This window comes from Pelobates fuscus, chromosome 12 (genome assembly GCF_036172605.1).
Source record: "Pelobates fuscus isolate aPelFus1 chromosome 12, aPelFus1.pri, whole genome shotgun sequence".
In the NCBI taxonomy this organism is placed as follows: Eukaryota; Metazoa; Chordata; class Amphibia; order Anura; family Pelobatidae; genus Pelobates; species Pelobates fuscus.
The window spans coordinates 70862788-70884846 of NC_086328.1; positions in this window are offsets into that span (position 1 = coordinate 70862788).

Sequence of the window (22059 nt, forward strand, 5' to 3'; positions counted from 1 at the left end):
AAGGGCAGAAGTAAGGGCAGGAGCCAGGACTGATGTCACTTAAGGACAACCTTCTTTTGTTCTAGGGGCCATTTTCTTTTAGGGCGTTTCAGCTTTACACTAAATTATAGCCTAACAAAATAAATCAGAGGAGCAACACTCCGCTCGGCAAAATGAAACACCAAACCATGGACAGACCCGACGGATCAAACAAGACAGTCGAAAACACCACACACCCAACAGCCCGTAAAGCTGTCTCTACAAAGATAACATGATGCAAAATAAACTCACGGAATGCAATCAATCTCCCCCATCACTCAATCCACCTCCAATTCCCATCGGTAGCCATGAACAACCTTCACCGAAAAGACAAATCTGAACTGCAAGCATGCCACCCCCCTCACTCCCCCCCCACCCACCCCCCGCACCTCCGCACGGAGACCAGAAGCAAGAGAGAGAGAGGAGGAGGGAGGGAGGTGTGAGAGAGACACAAGAAAATCTACAGGCATAAGATTTAACCATGTCACTGCTGTACAGTAACAAGACAGAAGGATAGTTACGTTACAATTATTGCAAAAGCAAAGAGACACAAAAACACAACATTTAGTAATACTCTCAGTGAAACTCAATACAAAACCCCAACCCTCTACTAGGGTGGGCTTCTACCATCTAATGGCTAACACAAAATACAAAAACCCCACAGCATTTAAGATTGGATGGGGATGGTGACCGTGGTCAGCTACTGTCACGTTTAAACATTTGTTATGAAGGAACACAACTGCAGATTTCTTTATAGTTCGAATATTTATTAGAAGTAATTGGTATTGACTTTAATTCCAAATTACAGGTACTGTAGCATTAAGTAATAAACGATAACTGAAGTCCACAATTATATGCACTGTAGCTTTAAGGAGTAAACGATAACTGAAGTCCACAATTATATGCACTGTAGCTTTAAGGAGTAAACGATAACTGAAGTCCACAATTATATGCACTGTAGCTTTAAGGAGTAAACGATAACTGAAGTCCACAATTATATGCACTGTAGCTTTAAGGAATAACCGGTAACTGAAGCAGCAAGAGTCCTTTAGTAGTAATAATCAATTAGGTGATAAGAAGTTACAATTAACTGTTCCATAGACTTTAACTGAAGTAAGAGAGATACAGCTAACTGAGACAAGTATGAATTGAAGTTAGCTGTAACGGTTGGCTTTAACGAAGGACTTTGGAGACAGGAAATAACAGCTTGAGATGTAACGCTTATCACAGAGGTTTTACTTAGCTTCCGGCACATAGAACACTGGTTCCCGAGATTTCCTCAGAGGCGGTTTATCCTGCATGGATAGAGATCAGCTTTAGCCGTGGTTGAGGAAAGGTGAAGGGAACTTGAAGTCTTCCAGTCCGGTCCGGTAACAACAGGCTTTCACAACGATGTTGCAGCCGGTTCGTGAGTACGGAACGTAGTTCATTAATCCAGCCTCGATCAGCTGGTGCGGTCAGATTAAATAGGGAGACCGGGTCATGAAGAGGTGTGGCTAAGCTCCGTGGAACCAGGAAGTAAGGGGATATTATAATTAAGGCATGACAGTATCCCCTCCTTAATGAGCAACCTCTGGGTGCTATTGACTTGGCTTAGAAGGGTAGCGTTTGTGAAACTGGGAAACTAATTTGTCAGCATGAACGTCAGAGGAGTTTTCCCATGTATCTTCATCAACTCCATATCCTTTCCATCTGATGAGGTATTGTAAGGAGCCACGATGGATCCTTGAATCCAGTATACCTTGAATCTCGTATTCTTCTTCACCCTGGACCAATATGGGATCAGGAGAAGTAGTGATATTTCTTTGGAAAGGGTCAGGATGATGAGGCTTCAACAAGGACAATTGATTAGATCTTTGGCATACAGAACAAGATTTGACATAAGATTCAATAGTTTGGTCTTGACGAGGCCACCAACAGTATCTCTTAGACAATTCAAGGGTCCTTTTCATACCTGGATGACCTGCCAGAGGAGAATCATGAATAAATTCAAGTACTTTAATTCTGAAGGAGGGAGGCACGTAATTCCGGTCTTTGAAATAGTAGAGACCGTTTTTCTTAGATAATTTAATTGATTTAGGAAGTTCAAGAGCATCTTCACTGAGACCTTTAATGTCGTCAATAAGAGAAGATAAGATTCCAATGACTTTAGGCGAAGGAGGTTCTTGAGGAGTTTTGTATTGAGAAAGGACAGCTCCAATTGCAAATTCCGAAGCATCCGTTTCAAGGACATAAGGATATGAAGGATTTGGAAGTTGAAGGATAGGAGCTGTTGTAAACTTTCTCTTTAATTCCCCAATGACCGTAGGAGGAGGAGACTCCAGTTCGGTGTCAGAACAACATGAGGTTTTAGCTGGTTCTTTCGTAGACTGAAGAATTGGAATACGTTGCAAGCATGTTTTCTTGCAATAATCAGAATCAAATGTAAGAGAGAAGGGAAACCATGAGATTTGAGGGTTGTGGTTCCTTAACCAGTTGATCCCCAATATAATAGGAAAAAATGGTGATGAGATGACATCAAATATAAGACTTTCCGTATGAGTATGATTGATGGTTACTTTTAGAGGGATGGATTCATGAAGTATCGGTCCCGATGAGATGAGGGACCCGTCAATCACTTTAACAGGTACAGAAGATCTTTTATGAACACAAGGAATTTTATTCTTTGTTACAAAGGCTGAGTCGATGAATACTCCATTTGCACCGGAATCGATAACAGCCTTGGTTATGATTCTTTTATTGTCCCACTGTAATACAAGAACGATAGGGGACATTTGAGTATTTGCTGTAGAGGGAAGTACACTTAGGATTGAAGAGGCATGAGACTGCCTTCTGCCTTTTGTCCGTTTCAATGAAGGACAATCAGAGACTAAATGAACTTGAGAGGCACAATACATGCAGAGGTTTAACATACGTCTTCGATTTTTCTCTTCAGGAGTGAGGGGACTTCTTATTATCCCTATTTCCATAGGTTCGATTGGTTCAGATGGGTTGTCAGGAGGCTTTGGAGCCCCTAGTTCCATAGGTTCACTTGTTAAGGAAGTCTTTTCTGGAGCTTTAGAGGGAGTGAAAGGTTTGCGGTCTTTTGAAAGAAAAAGAGACTTTTCGGCCTTTCTTTCTCTTAATCTTCTGTCAATGTTGATTGATAGGCGAATTAGAGCGTTCAAATTAGTAGGGAGTTCTGTTCTAGATAATTCATCTTTTACAGCTTCCGATAAACCAATTCGAAACTGGTTGCGCAATGTGATGTCATTCCATTGCGTTTCTATAGCCCATCTTTTGAATTCAGCAATATAATCTTCAACGGGTCTATTTCTTTGCTGTAGTGTTCTGATTGTTAAATCAGCTGTAGCTTGTTTGTTAGGATCTTCATAGAGGAGAGACATGGCTTCAAAAAATTCATCCAGTGAATCTAAAATGGGGTCATCGTTTTCCAGAAAGGAATGGGCCCATGACATAGGTTCACCTCTTAGAAAGGAAATAACCGAACAAACTTTAGTTCTTTCTGTAGGATAGGATCTAGATTTCAAAGCAATTAAAAGTTTGCAAGAGTTGAGGAACTCCCTGTATCTGGAACGATCTCCATAGAACTTTTCAGGTTTACACACAGCAGGATCACTAGCCGAGTGCAGAGTAGTATGAGGAGTATGAGTTTGTAAATCTCGGATATAAGTGAGAAGTCTTTCGTTAGTAATTTGCAGGTCTTGCACACTTTGGGCTAGTGCATTAACTCTTTGATTCAGCGTAGTTATAGTAGAATCGAAATCTGCTGGATCCATTACAAAGGCTGGATTAATCTGTCACGTTTAAACATTTGTTACGAAGGAACACAACTGCAGATTTCTTTATAGTTCGAATATTTATTAGAAGTAATTGGTATTGACTTTAATTCCAAATTACAGGTACTGTAGCATTAAGTAATAAACGATAACTGAAGTCCACAATTATATGCACTGTAGCTTTAAGGAGTAAACGATAACTGAAGTCCACAATTATATGCACTGTAGCTTTAAGGAGTAAACGATAACTGAAGTCCACAATTATATGCACTGTAGCTTTAAGGAGTAAACGATAACTGAAGTCCACAATTATATGCACTGTAGCTTTAAGGAGTAACCGGTAACTGAAGCAGCAAGAGTCCTTTAGTAGTAATAATCAATTAGGTGATAAGAAGTTACAATTAACTGTTCCATAGACTTTAACTGAAGTAAGAGAGATACAGCTAACTGAGACAAGTATGAATTGAAGTTAGCTGTAACGGTTGGCTTTAACGAAGGACTTTGGAGACAGGAAATAACAGCTTGAGATGTAACGCTTATCACAGAGGTTTTACTTAGCTTCCGGCACATAGAACACTGGTTCCCGAGATTTCCTCAGAGGCGGTTTATCCTGCATGGATAGAGATCAGCTTTAGCCGTGGTTGAGGAAAGGTGAAGGGAACTTGAAGTCTTCCAGTCCGGTCCGGTAACAGCAGGCTTTCACAACGATGTTGCAGCCGGTTCGTGAGTACGGAACGTAGTTCATTAATCCAGCCTCGATCAGCTGGTGCGGTCAGATTAAATAGGGAGACCGGGTCATGAAGAGGTGTGGCTAAGCTCCGTGGAACCAGGAAGTAAGGGGATATTATAATTAAGGCATGACAGCTACATTTCGGTCATTACTGACGGGATGATGGGAGTGATCACCTCCTGGACGCCATGACAGGGCTCTGGCTGGGAGAGCCTTCCAGTAACACAATTATTATGATATACATACATTCTTAACCCTTTGTGATCTAGTTCTTCCTCAACCCAACCTTCCTGCTGAATAGCTCTTGCTACTCTGTACCAGTAAAACATTATCTGTAAGCTTGCCTTTCTTCTCTGTCAGTAATCTACGCCAGCTTTCTGGCTGTAATCTACCACATGAAGGCACAGCAATCCTACACACCTTAGCAATCTTTTCAACTCCCTTAACTATCTCTTCACCCTCTCTGTCTTCAACTAGATCACACGCTAACCAGCCCTTACTGGGCTTTTACAATCCCTGTCCCATTCCCCCCTAAAAAAAGGCGTCCCAGATATAGAGTAAGGAAAATGAAACAGAGTGTCTACAATGCTCGACTGCCACTTTAAGGGGTGGGTCCCCAAGTGCGTCTTCCCAAAACGTAGACTAGTCACTAATTCCGCCTACCCGAGGTAGCCACGGATTGGAGCGAGGTGAGAAGTGTGTGACCAATCACTTCTCTCACAAGAGAAATAGGAGTGGAAAGTGTAAATAACACAGGAAGTATAGTAAAAGTAAAGTGAAAGTAGAGACAGACACAGGAGTTTGAATGACTCCCAATTTACAACAATTCAATTGAAATACAGTGCATGCATCACAGTTCAAATAAATTCAACAGTAATCCCTTTCCTTTACTCATGTGGCCAAAGCCACCTCCCTCAACCTCGTAGTGTCCCCACTCGGACAATGACTTCCTCAAGTCTCACTACCAGCGGCCACAGAAAACAGCAACCATCTCCGACCCGAATCCTGTATAGCCTCCCACGTTACAGCGGTCCACTAAGTGTGGCCACCACTATCCTCACCCTCGTAGCGCCCCTACGAACCCACCCGTAAGTCTCACTACCACGTGGTGCTGGAGACAGCAATGCCTGCTTGAATCCACCCGCCACAAATAAAATTGGAATGCCACCAGCCTCAGCGCTCGAAGCTGGAGGGTACCACCTCTCTGCAAGCAGAGTTATGTGCACAATGAGGCTAGCTAGGCTATCAAAGTGACACCATGGGGAATCCCCAGGAAGCAGTGAGTCTACACCCTTCCACAGACTCCCCCCTCCTCTTTTTCCTTACTGCTGCAGCTACCCAGCACCTAAAAGAGGTAAACAGGCAAAGAAGACCCCCAGGAAAACTTCCACAGGTCCACCCCCCTTTTTCCCTACAGCCACAGCCACGTGGCTCCTAAAAGGGGTAAACAGGCAACAGAGGACCCCCAGGCAAACACCCACAGGTCCACCCCCCCTTTATCCCAAAAGGGGTACACAGATAAACACTCTACCCGGGCACTTAAGCTAAAGACAGACCAATACAAACACACCCAGGCAACAGATAGTCAAAATGCAGGTAAAAAGTATTAACAAATAAGGTATAGGTTCTCTGGGCAAGATATTACCTGTCTTTGATGTCCTCTTGGCAGCAGTCACAGACACTTGAACAGATAAATCAAAGGGGAAAAGAAACATACCGGGCCTGCTGCAGTCTCCACCGTGTATTCAGAGGTGATCAATCTCCTTCTTTCCCCCAGGATTCATCTACCCAGGTCTTCTTGGACGGCTGCCAGATAGGTCATAACCCAAAGCCTCCACGTTGGATGCGCCAAATTGACATAGATTATTTTAATCAAACAAATATGTTTGAATGACTATCTGTTCCTGTCCAAATCTGAGATGATTAAATTGCGTATACGCAGAAGTAAATTCACACTGACACATGCAGTTCAGGTTAAAATAACTTCAGAAAATTTAATGGCATCTGGAGAAAAAGCGGGCTCGCAGACCCTTATAAGAGCAAAATTACATCATCATTGAATATCAAGATAACAACAAATAAACATCATTAATTGGTCTATGTATTAAGTGGTAAGTTAAATGCCCTCCCATCTGTATTAGTAATTGGCTTAGGGGTTTGAGTCGCTAGTGGGGCATCCTCCCATCATGGGATGTCGTCATTTCTGACAAGGATGAGACTGAGTTTCAGTCGCCATTGTTGATTAGCACGAGGCTCACTCGATGGGAGGGGGAATCTGGCAGCCAGCCATTTTGAGTACTTGGCACCGTTTTAGCTTCAAGGTTAGTTTCTCAGACTTTTTAGAGAATGGACATTTCATTAGCATGGGCTAGCTATGGTATACTTTTTTTTTTTTTTTTTTAATTCTTTATTTTTGTCGTGCAGGTGATAACAAAGCATAAACTTACGCCACAGCAGCGCATGTGAGTAGTTAAGCATAGGATTAACAGTGGCACGAGAGGTTTGCACATTTTTGTTTTGTTTTAACAGAAGAATAACTGACTTTTTAACAATATTATGATGGTATACACGCTAGGCTAAACAAGCTTAAAAACGGTTTTGTCTCGTTCAGGCTTTTGGTAAATGGTATGTCTTATCTATGGTATCGTATGTCTGGGGAGGTTAAACGTTTACTCTTATACCAGATTTACAACTGTCTAGAATCTCTCTGAAGTAATGGGTCTAGAAGAGCTTGGCATGAAAGAAAAGACAGAGGAGAGACACAGAGTGGGAGCACTGCATTTGTAGACATCATAGCATAGGGCTACACTCGTGTTACATACTCGGCTGTAGGGAAGTTAAAGCAGTGAGTTAACAGGCGGTTTCCCTCTACACTAGCAATTTACTAAACATTGGTATGCAGTTAGCTAATAACAAGTTAGGCTCATAGGTTGTGCTAGTTATTTCAGGCTGCATTATTTATACGGCATTCAACCTTGCGCTCTCGCTTTAAACGATATAGGACGGGCCCTAGTGCACAATCTATAGTTTGCAGTACCATATTATGTGGTAGGGGTAGTCTGATACATCAAAAATAATAAAAACAAGACATAATATAATAATAAAATGGGGGCGGGGCGGAGCGGTCGCAGGGAAGATCAGCTCCCGCACACAATGACCCTATAAGCCCACTACTACTACAGATTAAACTCATCCAACGTACCCATCACTGCGACCCTCGATGGATGGGGGCCACCGGACCGGGGAGAGGCTTGCCTGATGGGTTTTAGTCCCCCGGAGGGGAGTTCTCTGCCGCAACGGGTGGGAGCTCTCTGGGCGGTGGGTGGAGTGGACGGCCGCCGCTCCACTATGCTGCCACCCGGAGCCCGATAGCCACGCTGCACTGGAACGGACCTGGCCCTGATCCCCCCCCCCCCATGGACCGGGGGGGTAATCCCGGTCCGCACCCCGTGGCCGCACTCAGAGTCCTCGCAGAGACGGCCGGAATCTAAGATGGCGGAGGCCGCGTGTGACAACATTGCCACATGGCGCCTGACACAGACTGCCGATCCCCGCAGAACAGACATGCCAGGCACCTCACAGTGAGTAGGCAGAGCGGGGCCCCTAAGAGACACCTACCCCCAGTGGCAGATGGGAGAAGGAGGGGGGAGAGGCACAGCGAAAAGCGGCACCATAGCTACTACCACCTGCGCCATGCGCAGAGCTACTTTCCCTCTGCCAGAACCGAGGGCCGGAGCCCTAAACACAACGCCCCCCCCCATCAATCAACCCACCAAACAGCATCCCATATCCAGCAGCAGCCCAAGACCACCAACAAGCCACGACTATGGACACGCAGCAGGATGGGGAAAGGCCCATGGAGGGAGAACAACAAGCTACAGATCAAGGGGACTATGGGCGAATATGCCTCACGTGAGCAACCTAATGTCACCTCATGCACCCACATTTAAGGACTTCCACATGCCAAGCCGAGGCCGATATACCGACAACAACCATCATGGACAGGCTCAGAGACGCTAACTGCTGATTATCCACTACAGTCTCTATGCCTCCCGTACCATGTGGGGACCACGGAGTGCTTGAGGACTGATATTGCATGTCACTGATGACCTCTTCCTTACCCTCATGACAGCAGACATGTCTCCTCATATGTACACAGCCTGGGGGAACACTCTCACATTAAACGACTACACAAGGCCGTATCCATGCATACAACACAGCACTATACTCGACCACTTATTGCTATGCACACATGGGAGTACCAGTCTCTGATGGCCCGGGGTGACTGATTTCAAGCGCTGACTCACTATATGCTTACACCAAGTTCACACAAGCGACACATACTCGACTATATATCGTGACAATATAAAAATGTGCACAGTAACTCTATGCTATGCCTCTTAACTTAACAACCTATGTATAACAATGAGTATATGCCGTTGGGGCACTGCAAATTTAATCGCATCTGCTTATCTCTTGCACGCAAAAATAAAGAATTAAAAAAAAAAAAAATATATAATAATAAAACATAATATACTAATAATAGCAGGTGCTGGCATGGGAGCCTAAACTGTGTGGAGTAAGCATTAGATCACTGTATCTGGGTATCTAGGAGATGTGAGAGTTCAGGACAGTCCAGGCTAAGAATAGCCTTGTGGAGTGGTGTGGCTGGTGGTTCAGCCTATACCTAGTGCTGGTAAGTCCCATGTGCCATTACTGCTTGTCGTTCCGCCATGGCCCCCAACCTGGGCGTCTCTGCTTCGGAGGTCTGCTTTGGTGTTGCTGTGCAGGGTGTATATCCTCACCGCCTCATGCGTTGCGGCGTAGGCCGGGAGGATTTGGAGCTTGCTGCGTTTGGTGTCGGGGTGTTGGACGATGTGGGTACTCGTGTGCTTAGGCTGCTGAAAATACCTGGTGTCTCTTTCTTGCGGGTTGTAGCGTGCTCCCCAGAGGTATGGCGCCCTTTCCCGCCTCGAGGCCCGCTGGAGTCTGCGTTGCCGGATGGCCTCCCTGGAGGCTCGTGGTAGTTGCACGTAGTGGCTACGTCTCGTTGCCGGTCTTATCCACGAGGCCACCATGGTATACGCTTGGTGGGGGGTTGCTCCCCAGCTCTGCAGAGCATTCCTGAAGCCCGCGCAGAGCCGATCTAAGAGCTCCAGCGGGGACACGGGTGGCTGGGTGCGGGTTTTCCGCCTTCTTTGTTTGTGCCGGGCGGCCATTTTGTCTGTGTCCCATGTGCCTGGTAGTATAGCATTTTGTGTAGCTGGCGTCTCTGCTTTCCAGACTGGTCGGTGTGTCCAGTGGGGACCGGGATTACCCCCACCGGTCCAGAGGGGGGGGGGGGGTAGGCTGATGCAAATCTGCTTGAGGACTCTTGCGCCGAGGGGAGCGGCCGTCTCCCCCCAGCTTCAGCCCCGGTAGGCCGCATTCGGATCTCCGCTTTCCTGGTCCTGACGGGCCTCGGGGTGGTATTGTTTGGTGCTGTGGGCCACCCCCTACGCGGGTGGAGCACCCTCGGGCGTCTTTGGGCTCTGAAACTGCCACTTGTGTCCCGAAATCTGCCCGCCAGGCAGGAGCTCGTGGCAGACACGTCTGCACGGTTCAGCGATCAGGCTCCGCCCCCCTACTTTGTTACATATTACAGGAACTTGATAATTCTGGTGTTAGTCATATCCTTCTAGAAAATACATACAATACATTCTCTTTCTAATATTCTAAATGCTGTTAGGAAAATCTTTCATATAATGAAGTTAAATGGAGTTAGTGCAAAAATTGAATAAAGGTTTAATAAAGGTTTTTAATAATTCTACATCAACACCACTCTTTTAGATATATATTTTACCCCAAACTACCATACATAGCAGATCAGCTGTGGCTGACTGACAGGGCACATAGGGCTTTGAGAGCAAGAAGAACGAAGGGTGAGCAGCCAAGAGAAGTGATAGTGCATTTCCACTTTTATACCACCAAAGAAGCCATGTGAATCTTTCCAGGTCAACTGTATTGACATACCAAAATAACCCTTTGCAGATTTTTCAAAATGTGTATTCCTCTACCTTACAAGAGAGGTGATTGTGGAAACCAGTCTATGACAGCCCACCCAGTCATCCAAGACTTGTACATGGCCCCGCAACCACCATCTTCCTCAAAGGAACCATAATTCATATATAATAATTTGTCTGAGCACCCAAGTTGTCCAAGTTCTGGAAAATCGGGGAGGCAGCACCAGTAAATGTCAGGACCGCCTGCGGACTATGCGACACTGGAGCTACGTTAACTCTGGTCCAGTGAAACTTTGTTGGGGCCTCCGAGAAGACTGGGAAATCTGTGGCGGTTTGGGTGGACGGTGGGGCCTTCTATCACCTCCTGTATTCACCTGGACTGGGGAGAAGGATCCAGCACTGTAAACTACTTGGAAACGATTTGGGACCCCTTACCTACACATACACTGCTCAAGGAACTGCTGAAGCACATCATGTCACTAACCAATTGCAAGCCTGAACTGTGGAGGCTGGATCACTTTCTGAGGAGATCCAGGTAAGACCCATTTCCCCATCCTCGACAGTAGAGGTAGCCCCCCTGGCCTGGGACACCCTGGATGACTTTGGAAGGGAGATGACAGAGGACCCTATGCTTCAAAAGTATAGGACCCGAGTGGAGACTGACCGGGGGGGGGGCTAGATGGGCACATCTTTATCTGGGAGCAGGATCAACTATGCTGAGTGACAGAGACACATAGTAGGGAAGCGGCTCCAACTTTGAAGCGTCAACTTGTAGTCCCTCATAAATACAGGCTGGAGCTCCCCCTGGCCGGACACCCACACACATGGGTGACCTGGAACTTTTTCTGATCTGGGATATCCCAAGATGTCCGGCAGTATTGCCAAACTTGTGATGTCTGTCAGTGGGTCGGAAAGGGACCGTCCCAAAACATGGTTGCAATCCATGCCTACTCAAATTTGAGTTTGACAAAGCCTTGACAAAGGTTGAAACCTTGACACATCTTTTTAGATGGATAAAGGAGAACAATTCTGTAGTTTATTTTGGTGTTTCTAGTTTCCTTATTGCTTCTATTGTTGTAAAGGCCCAAGGTGAAGAAAATTAGAGAGTACTTTTCTTTCTGTATAGCAGTCAAGTTGACAAAACTTGACAATAGGTGGAGCTTGGCCCCATAAAATCAGAGGCAATTGTACAAGTTCTGATCAATACAAAAGCTGGAAGAGTGTGTCCTCTTTTTTTACATTTTGCAAAAAGTGCAAATTTTTATAGATATTGTCAATTCTATGAATTAAAATGGTTACATTCCCTTGGCTTTCAAGCAGACAACAAATAATGTCACTTCCTGGTTTGGTTAGCTCAGTGGATCTGAACTCAATAGGCAGCAATTGCTCACAGCACCTGCCTTACAAAGACTTCTCAATGAGAAGCATTAGGAAGTCCGTGATTGTATAGCTAGGGAAGTCTGGGAGCAGTTGTTTCATTTCACATTATATATATATATATATATATATATACACCAGTGTGTGTGTGTGTATATATGTATATATATATATATATATATATATATATATATATATATATATATATTGTAACACACTACCTTTTTTCCAGGTAGGATCTTGTCACAGATCTTGTAACCACAGCCTTCTAGGGTAATGAAAGTCCAGGACACATCCAGCTCAGTTTTCAGATTCATTCGGTGAAATATATATACAGGTATTTCAAAAATGAAAAATAAACAAAACAAAATTCCTTGCTCTTGCTTGAGCACTTACTATACACAGCAAATCCCTATCTGGATTTGGGTGGCTTTTCAAAAAGTATAACTGCAAGACACCATTCCTCTGGCTTTTCCTCCTCACTCTGCAGCATGCTGATCCCTTCTTTTTAAAAGCCTGCTAGCTAATTGATCATATACAGGTGAGGTGCAATTAGACATAAGTGAAACTACTAAACAAAATAAAAGTTCTGGTCCGACTGTTACATAGCAGCTGGTGCTATTGGAGCACTGGCCCACTCTGCTCCGCCCCAGGGACCCATACCGTGGTTTAACTGAGTGTGTGTGTGTGTGTGTGTACATGCCTGTAACCAAATCAGTGAGCATCTGTCAAGGCTGCACTTTGACTGACAGATGCTCAATCACTGACAGACGCACACTCACTGACAGACACACACTCTCATATACACTGACAAGCAATGACATACACACACACTATTACTTGGACACACAATGACAGATGCACACTCTCACTGACAGACGCACTCACTGAAAGATGCACGCCCCCACTGACCGACACATACCCACTCACTGACCGACACACACATTCACTCACAGACACGCAAACACATAAACACTTACAGACACACTCACACATTCACTTACAGACACACACACTTGCACACTTACAGACACATACAGACACACACACACACATTCACTCACAGACACACACATTCACTTAGACATACACACTCACAGACACACACACACACAGACATTTCCACTAACACTCACAAACTAATATTTTTTAATTTTATTTTAAATCCACCCAACCTCCCTGGGAGAGCTGGAGTGGATTTCTTACCTGCAGTCCAGTGTGGCTGCTGGGCGGGCAGGCAGGGGGCGCACAGGCTGAGTAGGCGGCGCTTAGTGATGCCGGTAGCCGGACTGATGTCATATTCCAGCTCCCAGCTTCATTAAGCGGCGCGGAGGGAGCTGAGCAGGAAGAGCTCAGGTGAGTATGCTCCTTCACTGCCAGCCTCAGGGGGGCTCAAAGGTGGCCAGCCGGCAAGCTCTTGAGCCCTCCAGGACGCGAGACAAGCAAGGGATCTGCCTGGGCGTTTGGGGGCGGCTTTTTTTGCCGCCCCCTGCAAAGTGCTGCCCAAGGCAGATGCCTTGTTTGCCTCGCGATACACACGTCCCTGGTGCCTGTGTGTGTTACTGTATTCAGGCAACTTGGTGGGGGGTGGGGCGCCGTGAAGACTTTTTGCACAGGGCGCCTAATTGCCTAAGGCCGGCCCTGCCTGGGATAAGGCCCCTCTGACAGGGAGGGGTGCAAAACCAAGGAGTTGGCTAGCCTCCCAAATATATAAAACCAGGGGGCGGCACTCACCTGAACATGCATAAATGGGGTGCTGCTGGGACCAATCTGTCAGCTTTGAAGTTGCTGTTTAGTGGATGAGTGAGTGCGCTGGATCTTGTATTGTATCAATTGGCCCCAGCAGCACCCCATTTATGCATGTTCAGGTGAGTACAGCCCCCTGGTTCCATATACATATTTATATATATATATATATATATATATATATACACACAGTGGGACCTCAGTTTACGAATTTAATGAAAAATGAAAAACCGAACCCCCCCCCCCCCGGACCACCAGGGATGGAATCTCCCCCCTCCTTGGACACAGGTAAGCAGGGAGGGGGGAAAAACTGTTTTAATTAAATAATATTTTTTTTTTAATATATGTGAAAATGCACCTTCCTCCCCTGCCCCTCAGATTGCACATTTACACACACACACACTACATACACTGACACAACACACACACACACTACATACACTGACACAACACACACACACTACATACACTAACACAACACACACACTACATACACTGACACAACACACACACACACTACATACACTGACACAACACACACACACACTACATACACTGACACAACACACACACGACATACACTAACACAACACACACACTACATACACTGACACAACACACACACTACATACACTGACACAACACACACACACTGCATACACTGACACAACACACACTGCATGCACTAACACAACACACACACACTGCATACACTGACACAACACACACACTACATACACTAACACAACACACACACACTACATGCACTAACACAACACACACACTGCATACACTGACACAACACACACACACTGCATACATTGACACAACACACACACACTGCATACACTAACACAACACACACTACATACACTAACACAACACACACTCTGCATACACTAACACAACACACACTCTGCATACACTAACACAACACACTCTGAATACACCAACACACTCTGCATACATCAACACACACTGCATACACTAATACAACACACACACTGCATACACTAACACAACACACACACTGCATACACTAACACAACACACACACTGCATACACTAACACACACACTGCATACACGAATACACTAATACAATACACACATTGCATTCACTAATACAACATGCACTCTGCATACACTACACACTAACACACTCACTGCATCCACTATACTGACACACACTCTGCATTCGCTATACATTAACACACTCTGCATTCACTACACTAACACACACTCTGCATCCGCTACACACTAACACACTCTCTGCATTCACTACACATTAACACTCTGCATACACTACACTAACACACACTCTGCATCCGCTACACACTAACACACTCTCTGCATTCACTATACATTAACACACTCTCTGCATTCACTACACTAACACACTCTCTGCATTCACTACACATTAACACACTCTGCATTCACTACACTAACACACACTCTGCATCCGCTACACACTAACACACTCTCTGCATTTACTACACATTAACACTCTGCATACACTACACTAACACACACTCTGCATCCGCTACACACTAACACACTCTCTGCATTCACTACACATTAACACACTCTCTGCATTCACTACACATTAGCACACACTCTGCATTCACTACAAATTTACACACACACAACATTCATTACACTGACACACTCTGTATTCACTACACCCTAACACACACTCTGCATTTATTACACACTAACACACACTCTGCATTCACTAAATTATGCACACACTCTGGATTCACTATAATGACACACACTCTGCATTCACTACACTAACATACACTCTGCATCAACTGTACACACAGCATCCACTACACAAACATCCTGTATTCACAGTACACACACTACATCCACCACAAATTGAAACACTCTGCATTCACTATACACAGACACTGCGTCTAATACACACACTACATCCACTACAGACACTGCATCCACTAAACACATTTCATCTAGTACATACAAACACTACATCCACTACACAAACACACACTACATCCACTACTCAAACTCACTCTGCGTTCACTATACACACTGCATCCGTTACACAAACACACACTTTGCATTCACTGCACAAACAGTATCTAATACACACAAACACTACATCCATTACACACATTCTAATTCACTTCCACTATACACACCACATTCAGTCCTGCATCATTGTCAGCGGACTAGGTAGGGCGTGGGCGGGCCCGGCAGGGAGGGGGCAAGGGGGGGCCCAGACCTTGTGCTTTGTCAAGGGCCCCAAAATTTCTGATGGCAGCCCTGTATATATATGTATATATATAACATTTAATATGAGTAAATGCTAAACAAAAGTGTGAGAAATTAAATGTTGTTATTTTCTTAGTTCTGTATAGCATTTTAACTGTAAATTCCATAATGCAGTTAGCTTTTACTGCAATAAAACACATATATTTGTGTTCAGCGATGTCTCACGAATATAACAGTACCTCTTATGCCCAGATTTTATGGGGTTTTGGAAAGTTACAAGGTCAAATATAAGGCTTTCCCCTTCTCAGTTTTGAAGGGCTTTCACAATAGGAATGAAAATGACACCATCATGGCATACCATTTGCAAAAGTAGACAGCTCAAGGTATTCAAAACGGGGTATATTCAGTCTTTTTTATTAGCCACTTAGTCACAAACCCTGGCCAAAATTAGCATTCATATCTGTTTTTTTGCATTTATGACAAGAAACTGACGTTTTTTTTTTTAATCAGCATTATATGTTTTATTGTTCTAAAACACTCATATTTGTGTTCAGTGATGTCTCATGAATACAACAGTACCCCCAATGTCTAGGTTTTATGGTGTTTTGGAAACTTGAAGGGTCAAATATAAGGCTTGCCCACTTCTTTTACACATTGAAATTTGCCAGATTGGTTATGTTGCCTTTGAGACCATATGGCAGCCCAGGAATGAGAATTACGCCCATTATGGCATACCATTTGCAAAAGTAGACAACCCAGGGTATTCAAAATGGCCAAAGTTAGCATTCATATTTTTTGGGGGGGATCTTTCCCACACATGCTGCACTTTCACTGATGATATCAATTTGTTGTGTATATATATATATATATTATTTCCTTGTTATTATTTTTATATAAAATAGATGTATGGTATAATAATTAATTTGTTTAAACCTTATTTCCACTTTGTGCTTCAGCCTGCTTTTGCGGCCATGTGATCGCAATCTCCTCACCATCACATTGCTCCTAAGGACACGATTTGCTGCAGGGGGGGCTGCCTAATCCGGATCACCGGATATAGCACCTGCAGACTTCAAACTGTTTCTGTTATTGCCACAACGGCTTTTAGGCCCATTTAATGCGAGACACCATAGAACACTGTAACAGCAGGGCCGGATTAACATAGGGGATGATGGAGCTGCAGCTCCAGGCCCAGGCCCATGGAATAGGCCCATTGATTTAAAAAATAAAAAAAAAAATCGTTTTTTTAACTTTTTTTTTTTTTTTACACATTACTCTTAGGGTTGACACCTACTCTTAGGGTTGCTGGTATTTTATGGTATTTGAGTCTGCCTGGTATTGCAGTAAAACCGGCAATACAACTGACGGCATATTTCTATGTATAAACAGAGATTACACTGCAATACCAGCACCGGCCAGTAGGAGTCACTGTGTGTGGAGAGAGGCAGGGATAGGAAGTTACAGCATATCCCTCCCTGCCTCTCTCTACTCACTGATCCGCAGGGGAGCAGCTACACAGCACAGAGAGTCCAGACTGCAGCTCCCAGCCTGCAGAGACAGGCTAGAGCTCAGTTATGTGAAGGATGGGGGGAAAGCTGCAGGGAGACATGGGAACACTAGGGGACACTGAGTGACCTGGGAACACTGACACACTTGGGGACACTAGAAGATCAGGGGACAATGAGACACTAGGGGACGCTGTGAGACACTAGGCACTTGGGGACACTGGGAGACATGGGGACACTGAGACCAGGGCCGCCATCAGGGGGTGACAACCGTGACAGTTGTCACGGGCCCGGCGGCCCTGGGGGGCCCGGACTGCTCTGGCAGTCCTGGGCCCCACTTTCCCTCTCTGCACACATAGATAGCGAATATCGCTATCTATGTGTGCAGCCCCGGGCCCCCGGCTTCCCAGTTACCGCAGAGGGGGCCCAGGCAGCACACAGCTTCTCTTCTTCTCGTTTCTGCTAATAACTCTCGCGAGACCCGGTTGCCATGGCAACGCTCCGCGGGTCTCGCGAGAGTTATTGGAGGAGAGAAGAGGAGAAGCAGTGTGCTCCCTGGGCCCCCTCTGTGGTAACTGGGAAGCCGGGGGGCCCCACCATGCCACCGGACCACCAGGGATGGAATCTCCCCCCTCCCTAGACACAGGTAAGCAGGGAGGGGGGAGAAACAATTTAAATTTTTTTTTAATTATGTTAAAATGCCCCCCCCCCCCCACACCCCAGCACATTTACACACACACACTGCATACACTGACACAACACACACACACACACTGCATACACTGACACAACACACACACACACACACACTGCATACACTGACACAACACACACACACACACTGACACAACACACACATACTGCATACACTGACACAACACACACACACTGCATACACTGACACAACACACACACACACACACTGCATACACTGACACAACACACACACACTGCATACACTGACACAACACACACATGCATACACTGACACAACACACACACACACACACTGCATACACTGACACAACACACACACACACTGCATACACTGACACAACACACACACACTGCATACACTGACACAACACACACACACACACACTGCATACACTGACACAACACACACACACACACACACTGCATACACTGACACAACACACACACACACTGCATACACTGACAACACACACACACACTACATACACTGACACAACACACACACACACACACACACACACACATTGCATACACTGACACAACACACACACACACTGCATACACTGACACAACACACACACACACACTACATACACTGACACAGCACACACACTGCATACACTGACACAACACACACACACACACACTATATACAATAACACAACACACACACACTACATACACTAACACAACACACACACTCTGCATACACTGACACAACACATTCTGCATAGACTAACACAACACACACTGCATGCACTAACACAACACACACTGCATGCACTAACACAACACACACTCTGCATACACTGACACAAAACACTATGCATACACCAACACAACACACTATGCATACACCAACACCCTCTGCATACACCAACACAACACACTCTGCATACACTGACACAACACACTCTGCATACACTGACACAACACACACTGCATACACTAATACAACACACACTGCATACACTAACACACACACTGCATACACTAACACAACATACATACTGCATACACTAATACAACACACTCACTGCATCCACTATACTGACACACACTCTGCATTCACTACACATTAACACACTCTGTATTCACTACACTAACACACACTCTGCATCCGCTACACACTAACACACTCTCTGCATTCACTACACATTAACACTCTGCATTCACTACACTAACACACACTCTGCATCCGCTACACACTAACACACTCTCTGCATTCACTACACTAACACAAACTCTGCATCCGCTACACACTAACACACTCTCTGCATTCACTACACATTAACACACTCTCTGCATTCACTACACTAACACACTTTCTGCATTCACTACACTAACACACTCTCTGCATTCGCTACACATTAACACACTCTGCATTCACTACACTAACACACACTCTGCATCCGCTACACACTAACACACTCTCTGCATTCACTACACATTAACACTCTGCATCCGCTACACACTAACACACTCTCTGTATTCACTACACATTAACACACTCTCTGCATTCACTACACTAACACACTTTCTGCATTCACTACACTAACACACTCTCTGCATTCACTACGCATTAACACACTCTCTGCATTCACTACACATTAACACACTCTGCATTCACTACACATTTACACACACTCTGCATTCACTGCACTAACACACACACTACATTCATTACAATGACACACTGCATTCACTACACCCTAACACACACTCTGCATTTATTACACACTAACACACACTCTGCATTCACTAAACTATGCACACACTCTGCATTCACTACACTAACATACACTCTGCATCAACTGTGCACACAGCATCCACTACACAAACATCCTGTATTCACAGTACACACACTACATCCACCACAAATTTAAACACTCTGCATTCACTATACACAGACACTGTGTCTAATACACACACTACATCCACTACAGACACTGCATCCACTAAACACATTTCATCTAGTACATACAAACACTACATTCACTACACAAACACACACTACATCACTGTACACACACTACATCCACTACTCAAACACTCTCTGCATTCACTACACATTAACACTCTGCATTCACTACACTAACACACACTCTGCATCCGCTACACACTAACACACCCTCTGCATTCACTACACATTAACACACACTCTGCATTCCCTACACATTAACACACACTCTGCATTCCCTACACATTAACACACACTCTGCATTCCCTACACATTAACACACACTCTGCATTCCCTACACATTAACACACACTCTGCATTCACTACACATTAACACACACTCTGCATTCACTACACATTAACACACTCTGCATTCACTACACATTAACACACTCTGCATTCACTACACATTTACACACACTCTGCATTCACTGCACTAACACACACACTACATTCATTACACTGACACACTGCATTCACTACACACTAACACACACTCTGCATTCATTACACACTAACACACACTCTGCATTCACTAAACTATGCACACACTCTGGATTCACTATACTGACACACACTCTGCATTAACTGTACACACAGCATCCACTACACAAACATCCTGTATTCACAGTACACACACTACATCCACCACAAATTGAAACACTCTGCATTCACTATACACAGACACTGCGTCTAATACACACACTACATCCACTACAGACACTGCATCCACTAAACACATTTCATCTAGTACATACAAACACTACATCCACTACACAAACACTCACTACATCACTGTACACACACTACATCCACTACTCAAACACACTCTGCGTTCACTATACACACTGCATCCGCTACACAAACACACACTCTGCATTCACTGCACAAACAGTATCTAATACACACAAACACTACATCCATTACACACATTCTAATTCACTTCCACTATACACACCACATTCAGTCCCGCATCATTGTCAGCAGACTAGGTAGGGCGTGGGCGGGCCCGGGAGGGAGGGGGCGGGGGAGGGGGGGCCCAGACCTTGTGCTTTGTCAGGGGCCCCAAAATTTCTGATGGCAGCCCTGACTGAGACACTGTGTCCCTAGCGTCTGTGTCCCCACGTCTCTGTGTCTCCATATCTCCCATTTAGTGACCCTAGTGTCTCAGTGTCCGCATGTCTACCAGTGTCCATATGTCTCAGTGTTTCCCAGTGTGCCCTAGTGTCCCAATGTCTCACAGTGTTCCTGTGTATCTTAAGAGTCCCCTAGTGTCCAAGTGACACTGGGCAACATAGGGACATGAGGGGACACTGGGAGAAATGGGGCACTGAGACATTGCGATACATAGGGACACTGTGATGCATAGAAGACACTGAGACATGAGGGCATGAGGGGACACATGGGGCACTGAAACACTGTGATACATAGGGGACACAGACACTAGAGGATACTGGGAGACATGAGGACACCGGAAGACGAGGAGACTAGGGGACACTAAGACACTGGAAGACCGGGATACACTGGGAACAATCCATCTTTTATTCAGCAGAATAAATGTAAGTAGTTTTTTGGTGATTTTACAGAATTATCTCTCAGGTCACTCCTTGTGATTTACAAAATAGAAAAGTCGAGGCACTCCAAGGTACAAATCAGGCAATTTTATTGAACCCACTCCATCGCAACGTTTCGACCTACACGGTCTTTGTCAGCTTGACAAAGACCGTGTAGGTCGAAACGTTGCGATGGAGTGGGTTCAATAAAATTGCCTGATTTGTACCTTGGAGTGCCTCGACTTTTCTATTTTGTTATTCAGCATTTTGGTCTCTGGTACTGAGACTGTCTGAGTTGCACCCAGCTACATATTGCTTAAAGGGATAGAGTGCAGTTCCACACCCTACCATAACTACTTCCTTGTGATTTACAGGCATACATAAATAATTGTGCAAATTAGTAAGGCCGGTATTTTTTTCCAAGAAAGGTGACAA